Here is an 18498-nt window from a genome sequence, read left to right as displayed (position 1 = left end):
CAAGTTGTATATAGGGGCTTTGTGGGGGTTCATACTGTATATAGGGGCTATGAGAGGGCTCATTGTATATAAGAGGCTATGTAAGGGCTCATACTGTATATAGGCTCTATGTGTCTATGTGGGGGTTCATATTGTATATAGGAGGCTATGTGGGGACTCACACTATATATTGGGCCTCATACTGTATATAGGAGGCTATGTGGGAGCTCATATTGTATATAGGAGGCTATGTGGGTTCTCATACTGTATATAGGGTCTATGTGTCTATGTGGGGGTTCATACTGTATATAGGGTCTATGTGTCTATGTGGGGGTTCATACTGTATATAGGAGGCTATGTGGGTGTTCATATTGTATACAGAGAGGCTATGTGGGGACTCATACTATATATTGGGCCTCATACTGTATATAGGAGGCTATGTGGGAGCTCATATTGTATATAGGAGGCTATGTGGGTGCTCATACTGTATGTAGGAGGCTATGTGGGAGCTCATACTGTATGCATGGGGCTATGTAGTGGCTCATACTGTATATAGAGGTGCTATGAGAGGACTCATACTTAATGTAGGGAGCTGTGTGTGGACTCTTGCGGTATACAGGGGGCTGTGTGTGGCATTATACGGTATATACGGACAAACTGCTGGACTGTAAGTGAGATGCAGGAGAGATGTTATGATGGATTGATAAAGTTGTGGTGTGCTCGTTCTCTGAAATCGGTCAAAAACAGCAGGCATGTCCGCTTCCGTTACAGCTGACGGGCTCTCATTCAGCCTGACTCGAGCGGGTAAAGAACCGGAGGTTCTGCGCTAGGAGACCTGTGTGACAATACATGGCACGGTAACAGAGGAGGAGAAAAAAGCAGCAGATGCGGTTGATGGGGCGGCTGGTGGTTGTTGAGGTCCGCATTTTATCACTGTGAGATTGCCAGAGTAACGCATGTTGATTGCGCATGTGAAGGTTCATGCATGTAGTAGTCAAATTATTGCACTTTTTCCCTCTTATGAGTTTTTTCTTGCAAAGTTTGCAGATTAACATGAGCTGGCTAATCCTTTGTGTTCTCAAAAAAGGCACAGGCTAGGCAACCCTTGCCACCCCTGCGAACTGCAGACCTGCGACTGTTGCTGACCACAGCCACAGTTGTGGCTAAGGATGCCGTGCTCCTCGTGCTTGCATCACTCTGTGTCTGCGCCAGAGGACACAACATAACCTCCTCGTCTTCCTGCTCCTCCACCTCCTAAGATGAGCTACTCAGCTGCATGCCTCTGGGTTCTACAACCTCATCATCATCCAATGTGTTATCCCATTCCTCAAGTCACCCTCTCCTCTTCTTTACCTGAAATGCAATACAGTCCGCGTGACCATCAGGTATCTGAGTCTTTTCAGGGTGACAAGAATCAATAAGCTGTGCGGACCCTACTTTTTTTTTCTCCCAGTATGGAGAACAATATTTGCATCAAGGAATTTTAAGCTGAGATGTAGCCTTCTTTATATACTATGGTAGTAAGAAAACCAATTTTGAGTTTATCATTAGTGATGGGTGGCTTCGCTATTGGTACTGGGGGCACTGCTAATACCATGGTGTCATGACATAGTTCACTGGAAATATTCCAGGCTGGTTGGAGCCAAGCTGATTCCCACAGAAAAGTACCAGCAGCAAGCTAAGGAGATGTTGGCCTCTATCATCATCACGATCTGCAAAGCTTGCACTATGAACTTTCCTGAAGGAGAAGCCAGGTCCCACCGAAGGAGTCTCCGTTTCTCTGGTGGGTCCGTTCAACCCTGCCGAGAAGCAGCCTTGGCTAAGAAAAGTCTGTGGGAAGGTTCGCGGCTGCTTTTTTACTGTGGACTGGCTCCAGCAATCTATAACATTGCAATCTATAAGATCTCTTCACTCCCCATTGCCCGAGACTCCAGTTCAAAACCCTAACCATGACATGCAAAGCCATCCATAACCTGTCTCCTCCATATATATGTGACCTAGTCTCCCGGTACTTACCTGCACGCAACCTCTGATCCTCACAAGATCTCCTTCTCTACTCCCGTCTTATCTCCTCTTTCCAGAATCGCATACAAGATTTCTCCTGTGCATCCCCGCTACTCTTGAACTCAGTACCCCAACATATCATATTCTCGCCTACTGTTGAAACCTTTAAAAGGAAGCTGAAGACCCACCTCTTCCGACAAGCTTACAACCTGCTGTAACCCTCGACCAGCTGTACCCTCGCCTACTGTATCCTCACCCATCCCTTATAGACTGTTTGTGTGCCCTCACGGGCAGGGTCCTGTCTCCCCTTTTACCAGTCGTGACCTCTTTTCACATGTAAAGCGGCATGGAATAAATGGCGCTATAATAATAAATAATAATAATTATACACTGTGTGCAGAATTTTTAGGCAAATGAGTATTTTGATCACATGATACTTTTTATACATGTTGTCCTACTCCAAGCTGCATAGGCTTGAGAGCCAACTACCAATTAAGTAAATCTGGTGATGTGCATCTCTGTAATGAGGAGGGGTGTTGACCAATGACATCAACACCCTATATAAGGTGTGCTTAATTATTAGGCAACTTCTTTTCCTTTGGCAAAATGGGTCAGAAGATAGATTTGACGGGCTCTGAAAAGTCCAAAATTGTGAGATGTCTTGCAGAGGGATGCAGCAGTCTTGAAATTTCCAAACTTTTGAAGCGTGATCACCGAACAATCAAGCGTTTCATGGCAAATAACCAACAGGGTGGCAATAAGCGTGTTGGCCAAAAAAGGCGCAAAATAACTGCCCATGAATTGAGGAAAATCAAGCGTAAAGCTGCCAAGATGCCATTCGCCACCAGTTTTGCCATATTTCAGAGCTGCAACGTTACTGCAGTATCAAAAAGCACAAGGTGTGCGATACTCAGGGACATGGCCAAGGTAAGGAAGGCTGAAAAACGATCACCTTTGAACAAGAAACATAAGATAAAACGTCAAGAATGGGCCAAGAAATATCTTCAGACTGATTTTTCAAAGGTTTTATGGACTGATGAAATGAGAGTGACTCTTGATGGGCCAGATGGATGGGCCAGAGGCTGGATCAGTAAAGGGCAGAGAGCTCCACTCCGACTCAGACGCCAGCAAGGTGGAGGTGTGGTACTGGTATGAGCTGGTAACATCAAAGATTAACTTGTGGGACCTTTTTGGGTTCAGGATGGAGTGAAGCTCAACTCCCAGACCTACTGCCAGTTTCTGGAAGACAACTTCTTCAAGAAGGTACAGGAAGAAGTCGGTATCGTTCAAGAAAAACATGATTTTCATGCAGGACAATGCTCCATCACATGCATCCAACTACTCCACAGCATGGCTGGCCAGTAAAGGTCTAAAAGAAGAAAAAATAATGACATGGCCCCCTTGTTCACCTGATCTGAGTGCCATAGAGAACCTGTGGTCCATCATAAAATGTGAGATCTACAGGGAGGGAAAACAGTACACCTCTGGGAACAGTGTCTGGGAGGCTGGGGTGGCTGCTGGCACACAATGTTGATCGAAAACAGATCAAGCAACTGACAGAATCTATGGATGGAAGGCTGTTGAGTGTCATCATAAAGAAAGGTGGCTATATTGATCACTAATTTTTTGTTTTTTGTTTTTGCATGTCAGAAATGTTTATTTCTAAATTTTGTGCACTGATATTGGTTTACCTGGTGAAAATAAGCAAGTGAGATGGGATTATATTTGGTTTTTATTAAGTTGTCTAATAATTCTGCACAGTAATAGTTACCTGCACAAACAGATATCCTCCTAAGATAGCCAAATCCAAAAAAAACCCACTCCAACTTCCAAAAATATTAAGCTTGGATATTTATGAGTCTTTTGGGTTGATTGAGAACATAGTTGTTGATCAATAATAAAAATAATCCTCTAAAATACAACTTGCCTAATAATTCTGCACACAGTGTACTACTTGTACTTTGGGTCAATTGATTGCACTTTCCTGGTGTCTGCCCCTAAATTTATGTGTTTTAGCAGCTTTTGGTCCCATTTGAAGGTGTTGTGTATGTGTTTGGTTTAGGCCCCCATTGAATCCAATGGCATTGGTGAATATTGCAAAAACGGCGATCGTAATCCGAAATAAATATTGAAATATTCGCTCGTCTCTAATCAGAAACACCCTTAAAAAAATTATGTGGGCATGGCATGATGGTCACCCTGGTAATATGGTGGTGGAGGATGAGGAGGGTGACATAAAATAGAACAATTCCTGAAGCGTATACCCATGTTTGGGTGTGAAGGGGTGCATGGGAATAGACCCCCCAAAAAAAACCACTGGATTTGAGTTCATGTTTGATGCTATCACCTGGTGGTGTTGAGAAGTCTGTCCCAATCCAGCCCTTGTTCATTTTGATAAGTCAACTTGTAGCATTTTCAGACAGAGAGACAGTTCATGATATGTGTCCAGCTTGGATACCCAACAGTTGTAAGGCACAGAGAGGAATCATGGAGGATGCTGGTATGGTCGCCAAGGTAGACCTTCAACATCTTCTAAAACTTTTCCCTTCTTGTCAGAGTACCCCATGTATCAGGGCCTAAGAGCGGAGAGGGTCTGAGAAAACTGTCCCAGACCTTTGACAGCATTCCCCTGCCCTGCCTCTGCCACATCTGGTCTGTGTCTCCCTTGCTTGGACTCCTTGGTTGTCCAATGAACTGTCTGTGACCTCTGCCGCCAGCGTTGTCAGATAGGAATTTTTTTTTTGTTATTATTCTTCAACAAGAGCGTGAACTTAATATTAGTGTTGAGCCACCCCCGTAGTGTTCGAGTTCGGTTCGGTTCGTCGAACACCCGTGTGTTCGACGAACTGTTCGTCGAACTGTTCGTCGAACACCTTCGAACACCGTTAAAACCAATGGCAGGCAAACAAAAACACATAGAAACACATAGAAAACACCTTCAAAGGTGTCCAAAAGCTGACAAACTGCTCAGAAGACACAACTAACACATGGAAAAGTGACAAGTACATATAGTCATGCGAAAAGAAAAGAGGTGGAGGAGTAAAAGGAGGGGGAGACACAGATATAGGCATGTCATGCCCTTCTAAAATCCAAAAAGTGAGAAGCCGAGACGGCCAGTCCGCTCCTGCCCGTGCCACCTCCGTGTCGCCGGGTTTGTGCCAGAGCCGCGGTGAACCCTGACGGCCAGCCCCCCTCTCCCAATACTGGTGTCTGTCCGCTGGTGGGTCGAGAGAGCCCCCCTGTGGTGGAGGCAGCTCTAAGCTTTTTAATTTAAATTGTCCCTCTAATTTGAATGAATACACTTTAAATCCATTTACAAGGATCTATTGGAGGGCAAGTCTCATGCCAGCAGCCGCGTAATTCCAGCTCCAGTAGCGTCCACTAAAGCTGCTGCAGTTAAAAAGCTTTTATAAGGATCGAGCTCGGCTGTCCACCGCAAGGCATCCTAGTGCCAGTCCCAGCCCCTATGCCTTGGGGTGCCTCCTGATGCTCTTCACTAAGTATCCCGTGGTCCCGAAGCATTTCCTTTGAAAAAATTAAGTGTCCAAACTACAGGTGGTGTAGCTTGCTTAACAGCCGGGATAATCCGCTGACTAGCAGACACTGCTACTAGGCACAAAGTATTTCCTGGGCTAGATGCAGTTAAAAATTTGTAAGTAGATACTCTCGTTGGATGCTGAGAAAGCATTCCATAGAGTCTCCTGGCACGCCATATATGATTCTCTTAAAAAGCTTGGGGTAGGGGTCTAGGGGACCCTTTTATAGCCAAAATCACGGCCCTGTATCACAATACGTCACCTAGGCTGAAGATAAATGGAACTGTAGCACCGAGGGCTCGGTTGCTACAGATGTATTGCACCTCACCCAGAGGTGTGATATCTCACTCTCAGATAAGGATGGAGTGTGGATCAGGACCCGACACCTGCATGCATTACACCACATTGCCGTGGGGCAGGGCGACCAATATGCCCCTGAGATGGGCACGACAGTCCCTGTCCCTGGCTGGAGTGGGGGGAGGGAACACTGAGGAAGGGGAACCCTGCAGTGCAGGAGCAGGGAGGAAGCAGTTCCTGGGTGCATTGAGAAGGGAGTATAAAAGGTGGGCACCATCTTAGTTCAGTGCAGAGAAGTCTGAGCAGAAGTGGCAGGGAGCAGGGGCTCTGCATGAGCTCTGCTCCGGAGGCGGGCCTAGTAACAAAGGCCCAGGCCTGCAAGAGGGAGAAGGAAGGAAGAGGAGCGGAGAAGGCTCCAGGAACGAGGAATGAAGGGATCCCAGGGGTGCGGACGGGCGAGTCGCCACCGCACGCCCGAATCCACCTGCGTGGAGGGGTCAGGCCAAAGGGGGAGACCGGTCCCCGAACTAGTGGAGGCAGGAAACGACCCTCAGCTAGAAACCGGAGGCTCTGACATTTTATGTGGCGCAGCCCCTTGCTCCACCCGCTAGGAAGGCACCACATAGGGTCAGGGAAACTGGCGCCAAGTTTACCAAGAGGAGGCCCGAGGCAGCCGGACAGAAGTGTTGGTAAGAAAGGCCAGACAAAGGACACACAAAGGGGGTCCTGTGAAGCGCTCCAAAGTTATCTGGGAGTTGTCTGAGCCCCTCACCTGGTGAGCACAGTACGACGTGGGCAGCCGTTACCTGCAGACGTGGTCTGGATAATAAGAACTGTGAGTAAAGGCCCTGAACTGCATCACTGACTCCGTGTCGTTACTGCTGCTGCCCTGCACCATCACCCCCATCCTCCGCATACACTGCCCTGAGGCTATACTCCTCCCGTGGGGAGTTATGCTACGCTCTGCTGCACCCACAACACCAGCCTTAGCGGTCTGCCCTGTAGCGGCGGTTCACTCTGACCGCAATCCACGGGTGGCGTAGTCGGACATTTAAACATCAAAACCACATAAATAGTTCCGCCACTGGTTTGACCGCCCTGAGCCACGGAACCGGATCGCCGCCACGAAGACTACAACCACCAGCATCCACCAAAAAGGGTCCGGCTCCGGGTGTCCCAAGGCCCAGGGGGTGCGTCAGAACATTTTCATCACCTTTCACAATCACCAATGGGACAAGGCAGGGATGTCCTCTGTCCCCTCTCTTATACATCCTAGTGACGGAGCACCTGCTCTCATCAATTCGCCATAACCCCAATATTAGGTGGATTGAGGTGGGAGGCACCGAGTACAAGTGCTCTCTATTTGCTGATGATGTCCTAGTATATATCACTCAATCACATATATCCATCCCTGCTGTTATGGCTGAAATAGATCACTTTGTTACATGGTAAAATTTTAAAATCAATGCAGCGAAGTCTGAGGCCCTCGATGTCTCCCTCCCTAAATCCATATAGGATTCCATCCAGTCCAACTTTCCCTTTGCCTGGCCCTCACAGGGTATCAAATACTTAGGAATTCCTATTCATAGAGACCTCTCCCATCTATGTTATCTTAATTTTGGGCCCTTTATTGAACAATTCCATACAGACCACGGTTGGCAAGTTAGAACTGTGAGATTCACTATGTGAACCACTGGTGTTTTGTGGAAAAGCACATGTACACCGCATTCCAAATTATTATGCAAAAAGTGTTTAGGAGTGATAAGGGAAGAATTTGTTTGTTTGTCAGTTAAACTCATTGATGGTGATGTGTGTCAGGGCTCTTTATATCACTGTAAGCAATTGCAGACACCTGTGCTAATTAGTTTGGCAGGTGTGTCCAATGAAAGGCAAGACTACTTAAGAAGGCTCTCTCACATTATTAAGCAGCCTACATTTTCTGCCAAAATGGGAAAGAAAAAGGATGTGTCGGCTGCTGAGAAGCAACAAATTGTGGAGTGTTTAGGTCAAGGCATGACTACAATCAACATTGTGCGATGATCAGGATGAAGTGTCTTGGCAATCAAGAAGTATGTAGCTGATTCACAGTACACACGTGTGCGTGCTGATAAGGGCAAATTGAGGACTCTTTCCTACAGGCAATTACATCAGGTTGAAACAGCAGCGGCAAAAAAGCCTTGTCATAGCAGCAGACAAGTTTTTGAAGCTGCTTGTGCCTCCAACGTCTCCCGAACAACAAGATGCAGGGTCCTTCAGAGGTTTGCAGCTGTGCATATGCCATCCTGTCGACCTCCTCTATCCACTTCACACAAGCAGAAACGGCTCCAGTGGGCCAAACATTACATGAAGACTGATTTCAAAACTGTTTTGTTCACGGATGAGTGCCGTGCAGCGCTCGATGGTCCAGATGAATGGAGTGGAGGATGGCTGGTTGATGGACACCCCACGCAAACACGGCTACAGCGCCAACAAGGAGGAGGTGGAGTAATGTTTTGGGCTGGAATCATGGGGAGAGAGATTGTCGGCCCCTTTAGGATCCCTGAAGGCGCTAAAGATGAACTCCATAATGTATGTGGATTTTCTCAAACAGCACTTCCTGCCATGGTTCAAGAAGAAGAACCGTGTATTTCACAGCAAGATCATTCTTCTGCATGATAATGCACCATCTCATGCTGCACATAAAGCATCTGCATCTCTGGCTGATATGGGCATAAAAGGGGACAAACTTATGGTGTGACCCCCATGCTCCCCTGACCTCTACCCCATTCAGAACCTTTGGAGCATCATTAAAAGGAGTGTCTATGATGGCGGGAGGCAGTTCACATCTAAGCAACAGCTCTGGGAGGGTATTCTGTCCTCATGCAAAACAATTGAAGCAGAAACCATCCAAAACCTGACAAATTCAATGGACGAGAGAGTTCAGAAGCTCCTTTCGAACAAGGGGTCCTATGTGAAAATGTAACATCACCTAGAATAAAGTTTTGAGTTGAAAACTGTTTGATTTCAGTTTCTAACAACCTGCTAATGCTTATAATTTCAAAAATGACCATTTTTTTGGTCTTTATTAAAATGAAAAGGTTGATCGAAAAGTTTGGGGGATCTAAGAGTGTGGCAACCCAGTAGTCATGATTACTTCGAATTCTGACAATATGAGGGTCATGCTGCAGGTAGTGCAGCAAGAAGGCACTTATGTGTCTTGCGCATCTCGGAGCCCCAAAATTATTTTCCGGGCTAGATGCAGCTAAAAATTATTTTTAATTTTAAATCTGGTGAAGCTTATTATAGATGGTCTAATAGGATCAGTGCTGCACACTGCTACAAAGCCCAAATTATTTTCCAGTCAAGATACAGATAAACATGATTAGTAATTTGAAAGCTTAAAACGGTTGGTAGGGTGATTTTAACCAATCATCAAGCTTTTACTCTCCCCAGGATGACACAGGGGTAGAAAAGTCGTTTCGGATCCATGATTTGTTCATCTTTATGAACGTGAGTCTGTCTACATTATCAGTGGAGAGCCGCGTGCGCTTATCTGTCAGCACACCACCAGCAGCGCTGAACACACGTTCAGACAGAACGCTGGCTGCGGGGCATGACAAGATCTCCAAGGCGTAAGTGGCTAGCTCCGGCCATTTATCCAGATTGGAAGCCCAAAAAGAGCAAGGGTCCAGTGACACAGTCGTGGCTTCAATGTTTACTTGGAGATACTCCTGTACCATCGTCTCTAGGCGTTGACTATGTGTCAGACTTCTTGTCTCCTGTGGCCTTGCAAAGGATGGGCTAAAAAAGTGGTGAAATGATTCCGCAAAATTGATGTTACCAGCAGATACTGTGGTTCTGTTACGGTTTGAGTGCTGAACACTTGACGGTCCCACGGTTGGCAAGTTGGAACTGTGAGATTCACTACGTGCACCACTGGTATTTTGTGGAAAAGCACATGTAAGATTCTGCAACAGTCTCTGCTGATACTCCTGCATGCGTGCATCCCTTTCTATGGCAGGAATAATTTCTGCAAATTTACTTTTGTACCGGGGATCTAACAGTGTGGCAACCCAGTAGTCAGGATTATTTCTAATTCTCACAATTCGAGGGTCATGTTGCAGGTAATGCAGCAAGAAGGCACTCATGTGTGTTGCGCATCCAGGAGCACCAAGTAACTGTTGTGTTGGTGGCGAGGTAGCAATCATGCTTCCTTCCTCTGTCCTCTCCCCCCAACCTCGCACAACAGAAATGTGATCAAGGTCTCCCTCATCTGATGAGTCTTCCATCAGTTCGTCCTCCACTTCTTCCTGGGCTCCTGCACCTTCCTCACTAGTTTGGCTGCTACCATGCGCCCTGGTAAAATCATCTCCCCCACCCTCACATGCCTGCCGCCTTGGTGCTGCCGACCGTCTGGACCTTGCAGATGTTAGCCCTTCCGCATACAACTCCTCCTCCTCTACTTCCTCCACCTCCTCTTGTGCCACCACCTGACTCCGAATTCTGTTTAACATGTGCTCCAGCATGTAAATCACCGGAATAGTCATGCTGATAATGGCATCGTCAGCACTAAACATCTTCGTCGCCATTTCAAAACTGTGCAGAAGGGTGCATAGGTCCGTGATCTGAGACCACTCCTCCAGCGTGATTTGCCCCACCTCTGAATCTCGTTGGCCCAGGCTATACGTCAGAACGTATTGCACCAGGGCTTGTCGGTGCTGCCACAGTCGCTGCAACATGTGCAGAGTTGAATTCCACCGGGTAGGCACATCGCATTTTAGCCGGTGAAGTGGCAGGCCCAACGACTTCTGTAGAGATGTAAGTCGCTGAGCTGCGGGATGCGAACGGCGGAAGTGAGCACACAGCGACCGTGCCCTCTGCAGAAGGCCATCTAGTCTGGGATAGTGGGCTAAAAATTGCTGGACAACCAGGTTCAACACGTGAGCCATACAAGGCACGTGTGTTACATTGCCCCGGCGAAGGGCCGCACCCAGGTTTGCAGCATTGTCGCACACGGCCTTCCCTGGTTTCAGGTCCAGTGGAGACAACCATTCATGAAATTGGTTCTCCAGAGCTGACCACAACTCCTCAGCTGTGTGACTCACATTTCCCAGACATTTCAATGTAAAAACCGCCTGATGACGTTGAGCCCTACTGCCAGCATAGTAAGGAGGTGTGCAGGATCCCTTCTGCGCAGTTAGAAAGCTTGTGGCATGACCAGACAGGCTTTGGGTGCAGGTGGAAGACCGAGAGGAGGTTGAGGAGGCAGAAGCAGTGGAGGAAAAATGACATAAAGAGGATTGACGCACAACTCGTGGGGACGGCAAGACTTGGACAGCAGCCCCTTGTCCTGCTGTCACCATAGTTACCCAGTGCCCAGTCAGCGACATGTAACGCCCCTGTCCATGCCTACTCGTCCAAGTGTCTGTGGTGAAATGCACCCTGTCACACACAGAGTTTCTCAAAGAAGCGGTGATGTTGTGTGCGACATGCTGGTGGAGCGCAGGCACACCTTTCTTTGAGAAGTAGTGCCGACTGGGCATCTGGTACTGGGGCACTGCGACGGACATAAGGTCTCGAAAATCCTCTGTGTCCACCAGGCGGAAAGGCAGCATTTCTGTAGCCAAGAGCTTGCAGATGGTGAAATTCAACCTCTTAGCTTTCTCATGGCTAGGAGGAAATGGTCTTTTACTTGTCCACATCTGAGGGACCGAGGGCTGGCTATTGTGCTTAGACGGGGTTGATAAGGGTGTCCCCGGCAAACTGCCGGTCTGTGAGGAAGATGCAGGCGGACATGTTAGGTTGCCTTGATCCAAAGGTGGTGCTATCGATGTCGGACAGCGCTCAAGACCAGCTGGTGTTACCACCTCCAAAGAAAATGATGACCTGCCAATCACGCTGGCTGTTGCGGGTAAAGAGGTGGCAGGTCTGCGCCCCAAAACAGGTGTGACTGCTGTCCCCCCAGTCACAGAGGATGAAGAGGCCGCAGATGCACAAGATATGGCAGACGGTGGTTGGCCCGGCCGGCTAGACCGCATTGTAGCACACTGAGCTTCCCACTGCAACTTATGCTTCATGTCCATGTGCCGGTTCATGCATGAAGTACTCAAACTATGTATTTTTTGGCCTCTACTTAGCTTTTGCTGACAAATGTTACAGATAACACGAGTTGGGTCATCTTTATCGATCTGAAAAAATGCCCAGGCTATGCAAGGCTTAGCACCCATGCGACCTGAAGAGCCACCACGACTTGTGGTGAGAGGCAGAGTTGTGTTTGAGGATGCAGTTGTTGACGTGCTTCCAGTACTACGTCTCTGTCCAGGAAGGCGCAACCTGACCTCGTCGTCACTAGCATCTTCCTCCACCTCCTCTGCTGACCTCATCTCTTGGCTGACTGTGGGTTGACAGTAAGTGGGATCTCCGACCTCATCATCATCACCCTGTGCGTTATCACACCCGTCGTCCTCAGAGCCAACCTGTTCCTGCCCTGACAAAAAACTAAAGTTGTAGCTCCAATCAGGTATTTGAGTCTTATCATCGTCTTCCTCATTGTCTCCACCAACAGGAGTTACAGTTTGGGAATGAGGGTCTACATTATGGTCAGAACCTTCTGCGTCTGGTCCTGGATCCGACTCATAAAGATTCTGGGCATCAGTGCAGATCATTTCCTCGTCTGGATTCACAGAAGCGCTGGAGTCGACCTCTGATTCCCAGGCTATAGTATGAGTAAACAGCTCTGCAGACTCAACCATCTGTTCTACCTCATACTCAGACGGGCAGCTGGAGATTTGGGAGCTGTGAGGAAGCAAGTGCGATTTGGGTGACACCTTTGAGGACTGGAGTATTTGTGATGTTGAAGTTGATGTGGAGGAGAGCCCACTTAAAGGAGCACTTGATATCCGTTGAAGCACCTGCTGTTTTTGTGCCTCATCTGGAATTTGTAGCGATTGGCGTGGCCGTAAGAAAGGGATCTTATCACATTGTCCGCTAAAAGAAGTAGACATTTTAGTTTGGCTGGAAGATGGTCTTTCTTCTGCAGATGTTACTGTTGCTTTAACACCTACCCCACGGACACAACCTTTTTTCCCCTTCCCAACACGCCTATTCCCCTTTCCACCAGCAGCAGGCCTTTTTCCACTCATTTTGGTGGTTAACTAATTCACAACTCTGGAGTTGTTTGCACAAAAAAACAATGGATGGTAACCGAGCAGAGCTGAGTGGCCAAACTGTGGTATTAGGCCAAAACTATTGGCTGGGTTAGATGCAGAAAAAAATTATTTTTAATTTGCAACCTAATGGAGGTCAGTATAGATGGACTAATAGACCAAGTCCCACACACCGCTAGAAGCCCAAATATTTTTTCAGAGCTAGATGCAGAAATTTTTTTTATTCAATTTGCAACCTGATGGAGGTCAGTATAGATGGACTAATAGACCAAGTCCCACACACTGCTAGAAGCCCAAATATTTTTTCAGAGCTAGATGCAGAAAAAAATTATTTTTAATTTGCAACCTGATGGAGGTCAGTATAGATGGACTAATAGACCAAGTCCCACACACTGCTAGAAGCCCAAATATTTTTTCAGAGCTAGATGCAGAAAAAAAATATTTTTAATTTGCAACCTGTTGGAGGTCAGTATAGATGGACTAATAGAACAAGTCCCACACGCTGCTAGAAGCCCAAATATTTTTTCAGAGCTAAATGAAGAAAAAAATTATTTTTAATTTGCAACCTGATGGAGGTCAGTATAGATGGACTAATAGACCAAGTCCCACACACTGCTAGAAGCCCAAATATTTTTTCAGAGCTAGATGCAGAAAAAAATTATATTCAGTTTGCAACCTGATGGAGGTCAGTATAGATGGACTAATAGAATGATGCTATGCCCAAAAGATTTTACTTCACTAGGTGCAGTAAAAAAATTGGTATTCTATACACAGGTGGTATATCTTGCAACACAGATAGGCTACTCCACTGACTAACACACTCTGCAATAGGCCAAAAAGGATTAGCTTTGCTAGATTCAGCCAAATGCTGTGAAAAAAACTTGCACAGCACTGGCACAGACCTGCCTGGCAAAAACTGATAGGAACTGATGTAACCTAGTCCTGAAAAGGACTCCAATTACAATTAGTCTTTACTCCCACAATCTATCTATTTAAGAGCACAGACCTGCCTGATAAAAGTCGTAGGAAATGCTGTAACCTAGTCCTTAAAAGGACTGCAATCACAACTATTCCCTACTCCCAAGCTATCTGTATATTTGTGCGAAAATTGGCTTGAAATTAACAAGGTATAGCGCACACAGCAACAGCGGTGCCGTCTAACACGCAGCTGCAGCAGTGAGAAAATGGTGGCGACGGGGAAAATGGCTTGGTCTTATAGGGCAAGGACATGTGACATACACTGCCAATCACACATGCCCTTGCTTGTGTGAAAAAAAGCACTTCGCTCCGTGTGTGCGCTGCTGATAGGCTGACAGATTGCACCTCCCCACTGCAAATGCGGGAAAGAGAAAAAAAAATGGAGATCTTCATTGTTCCTGCAGAGATCCATCCCCTGCCCCTCCCCCCGCCCCGCTGTACACTCAAACTGCGTATTAACATTAATTTTCATCATTACTGAGAAAAAATCCAGTTATGATTTTGGTGCACGAACAGTTATCGAACATAACCTCGAACAGCCGAATTTTTCTCAAATTGTTCGTGTTCGCCGACCGGCTCGAACACCGCCCAAAACAGCTCGAATTTGAGATTGGCGAACAGTTCGAGTAGAACAACGCTCATCTCTACTTAATATCTCCAAAAATGAACTCCTTTGGTTTCCTCTTTCTACTAACCTACCTATACCTGACTTTTACTAACCTACCTATATCTGACTTTTACTAACCTACCTATAACTGACTTTACAATTTCCTTTAGGTGGTACCACCATAACTCCCACTTGGCACACCTGCTGTCTTGGAGTCATATTTGACACACAACTTTCCTTTATTCAACGTGGAAAATCACTTACTCGCTCATGTCACCTGCACCTTAAAAAAATCTCCAGAATTCGACCTTTTCTCACCTTTGATACTGCAAAAACTCTTACTGTTGTTCTTATTCACTACTGCAACTCTCTACTAATTAGTCTCTTCTAAACAAACATGCCCTTCTAAACAAGCTTTCTCCTCTCCAATCCCTTGTGAATTCAGCAGCCAGGGTCGTATTTCTCTCAAGCCCTTCACCAACATCTCTACCCTGTGCCAGTCATAGCACTGGTTAAGTTAAACAATTACTACAGAATACAATACAAACTCATCTCTCTCACCCACCAAGCTTTCCACAGTTCTGCACTGCCCTATATCTCATCCCTCATTTCTGTGTAACACCCCTTCCATGCCCTCCGCTCTGCAACTGATCTAAGACTGAAATCCTCCTTAATTAGAACTTCACACCTCCGTTTCCAAGAATTCTCTCATGCCGTGCCAGTTTTCTGTAATTCCCAAAATGAGTACAATGTGATGGTCACAGTAAAGGCAGCGGAAAATAAAGTCGGCCATTTGTGTGCCAGACTGCCAACAGCCAAGACTTTCCTGTTCTCACCAAGAGGAAGACTGTCCATGTTCTCTTCCTCCTCCTCCTCATTATCACCCAATTTACATTGAGATGAGATGAAGCTGGGCCGAGTTGCAACACCCTGTATAGTTCCTTGTTCCCTCTGCAATGCCTCCTCTTTTATTGTGAGCAGCGCGCATTTCAGTAGACAGAGGAGGGATGGTGACACTAATTATGGCGTCATCGCCTCTCACTATCTTGGTGGTGTCCTCAAACTTTTGGAGAACGGCACAGATGTCAGACATCCATGCCCACTCATCAGCTGTTATGTGTGGATCCTAACCTGAATACCGACGGACGTGTTGAATCTAGTACTCAACAACTGCTCTCTGCTGCTCAAAATCATTCCAAACATCTGCAACGTTGATTTCCAATGCATGGTCACATTGCATACCAGTCGGTGAGCTGGAAGCTGCAAACTCTGCTAAAGCCCTGCCAGGACGGCGGAAGCTGTAGCTTACTTTCTGAAATGGGCACACATGTGGCATACTTTCACAAGCCGCTCTGGCAGATCCGGGTAGGTTTTGAGAAACCGGGGAACCACTAAGTTGAGCACATAGTAACATAGTGACATAGTTTTTAAGGTTGAAGGAAGACTAAGTCCTTCTACTTCAACCCATAGCCTAACATGTTGATCCAGAGGAAGGCAAAAAAAAAACATGTGGCAAACACAAAGCTCCACATTGGGGGAAAAAATTCCTTCCCGACTCCATACGACAATCAGACTAGTTCCCTGGATCAATGCCCTATCAAGGATTCTAGTATATATAACCTGTAATATTATACTTTTCAAGAAAGGCATCCATGCCCTTCTTAAATTTTAATAGTGAATCACTCATTACAACATCATGCGGCAGAGAGTTCCATAGTCTCACTGCTCTTACAGTAAAGAATTCCCATCTGTGATTATGATTAAACCTTCTTTCCTCCAGACGTAGAAGATGCCCCCTTGTCCCCGTTTCTGGCCTCAGAGTAATAAGATCAGTAGAAAGGTCTTTGTACTGTCCCCTCATATACTTGTACATAGTAATAAGATCACCCCTAAACCTTTGTTTTTCCACAGTAAATAACCCCAAGTGTAGTAACCTGTCTTGGTATTGCAGACACGCCCGGTTCCTCTAATAACCTTGGTCGCTCTTCTCTGTACCCTCTCTAGTTCAGCTATGTCTTTCTTATACACCGGAGACCAGAACTGTACACAGTATTCTAAGTGTGGTCGCACTAGTGACTTGTATAGAGGTAAAATTATGTTCTCCTCATGAGCATCTATGCCTCTTTTAATGCATCCCATTATTTTATTTGCCTCTGCAGCAGCTGCCTGACACTGGCCACTAAACGTGAGCTTGTCGTCCACCAATACACCCAGGTCTTTTTCAGTTACAGTTTTGCCCAGTGTTTTACAATTAAGCACATAATTATACATTTTATTTCCTCAGCCCAAGTGCATTACCTTACATTTATCCCCATTAAAGCTCATTTGCCATTTATCAGCCCAAACTTCTAGTTTACATAGATCCTCCTGTAATATAAAATTGTCCTCCTCTGTATTGATTACCCTGCAGAGTTTAGTGTCATCTGCAAATATTGAAATATTACTCTGTATGCCCCCTACAAGGTCATTAATAAATATGTTAAAAAGAAGGGGGCCCAATACTGACCCCTGTGTTACCCCACTGCTAACTGAGACCCAGTCTGAGTGTTTTCCTTTAATAACCACCCTTTGTTTCCTATCACTGAGCCAATTCTTAACCCACATACATATATCTTCCCCTATCCCCATTGTTCTCATTTTATATATCAACCTTTTGTGTGGAACTGTATCAAAAGCTTTTGAAAAGTCCATATACACAACATTCTCTGCATTTCCTTGGTCCATTCCAGAACTTGCCTCCTCATAAAAGCTGATCAGATTAATTTGACAGGAACGGTCCCTCGTAAACCCATGTTGATATTGGGTCATGAGGTTATTCTTCTTCAGATACTCTAGTATAGCTTCTCTTAGGAAACCCTCCAGGATTTTACCCACAGTAGAGGTTAAGCTTACTGGCCTATAATTTCCAAGTTCAGTTTTTGTCCCCTTTTTGAATATTGGCACCACATTTGCAATACGCCAGTCCTGTGGTACAGACCCTGTTATTATGGAATCTTTAAAGATTAAAAATTATGGTCTATCTATGACGTTACTCAGGGGTGGATTAAGAGTAGCAAGGGCCCCGGGCAGTTTAGAAGGCGCGGGCCCCCCCCCCCCACCTGATTTATCACGTGACATGTCACATGATCCCCTGTGATAGATCATGTGATAGTTCACGGGAAATTAATTTGGCACAATATTAATTGTGCTGCCCCATCTGAGAGCAGCACAATATAGGGGCAGATACCCTGATTCCAGCGATGTGTCACTTTTTCAGCTGCTTGTTGTCATTTTGAGAAAATCACCGTTTTATCTGCTGCAGATCTAGCAGCTCTCTGAATGCTGTGCTCTGTATAGCCCCGCCCACACCACTGATTGGCAGCTTTCTGCCCATGCTCAGTGTACACAGAAATTTACTGATCAGTGATGGGGGTGGGGTCCTACAGAACTTACTAGTCATCTAGTGATAATTACCATCTGACAAATCAATGATTTTATCAAAACAACACTAAGCAGGCCAGTAAGTGACACATTACTGGAATCAGTGCCTCTAACCCTACATTATGCTGCTCTCAGATTAGGTGGCAAAAAACTGATGACAGATTCCCTTTAAAGGAGCTGTAAACACAAAAAGGTTTGTATTAAAAAAAAATACAAGCCATTTGTGAAATTAACTTTTTTTCATTGTTATTTCACATTAGACTGTATCTTCAACACTTTTGTCAGCAGGTCTTATTACAGACTCTGAATAGGGCAGCTCTCTCCCTCTCCCTCAGAAGAAAGTCACAGCATGGTTAAAAAACGGGATCTTTTATGATTTTCTCATAATAAATAAAAAAGGACATGCAAGTCCTCCAAACTATTTTCCGTTTCTCTATAGGGGAGGTCCTAAATCTTTCTTGTTCTTTAGTTGATCACATGTCAAAAAGGCAAAGCATTTACTATGAACTCGTCTAAAAAAATATACACTGGG

This window comes from Phyllobates terribilis, unplaced genomic scaffold (genome assembly GCF_046119375.1).
Source record: "Phyllobates terribilis strain yellow unplaced genomic scaffold, ASM4611937v1 Scaffold_3__8_contigs__length_932513732, whole genome shotgun sequence".
Classification (NCBI taxonomy): Eukaryota; Metazoa; Chordata; class Amphibia; order Anura; family Dendrobatidae; genus Phyllobates; species Phyllobates terribilis.
Note: the sequence above shows the minus strand (reverse complement) of the source record.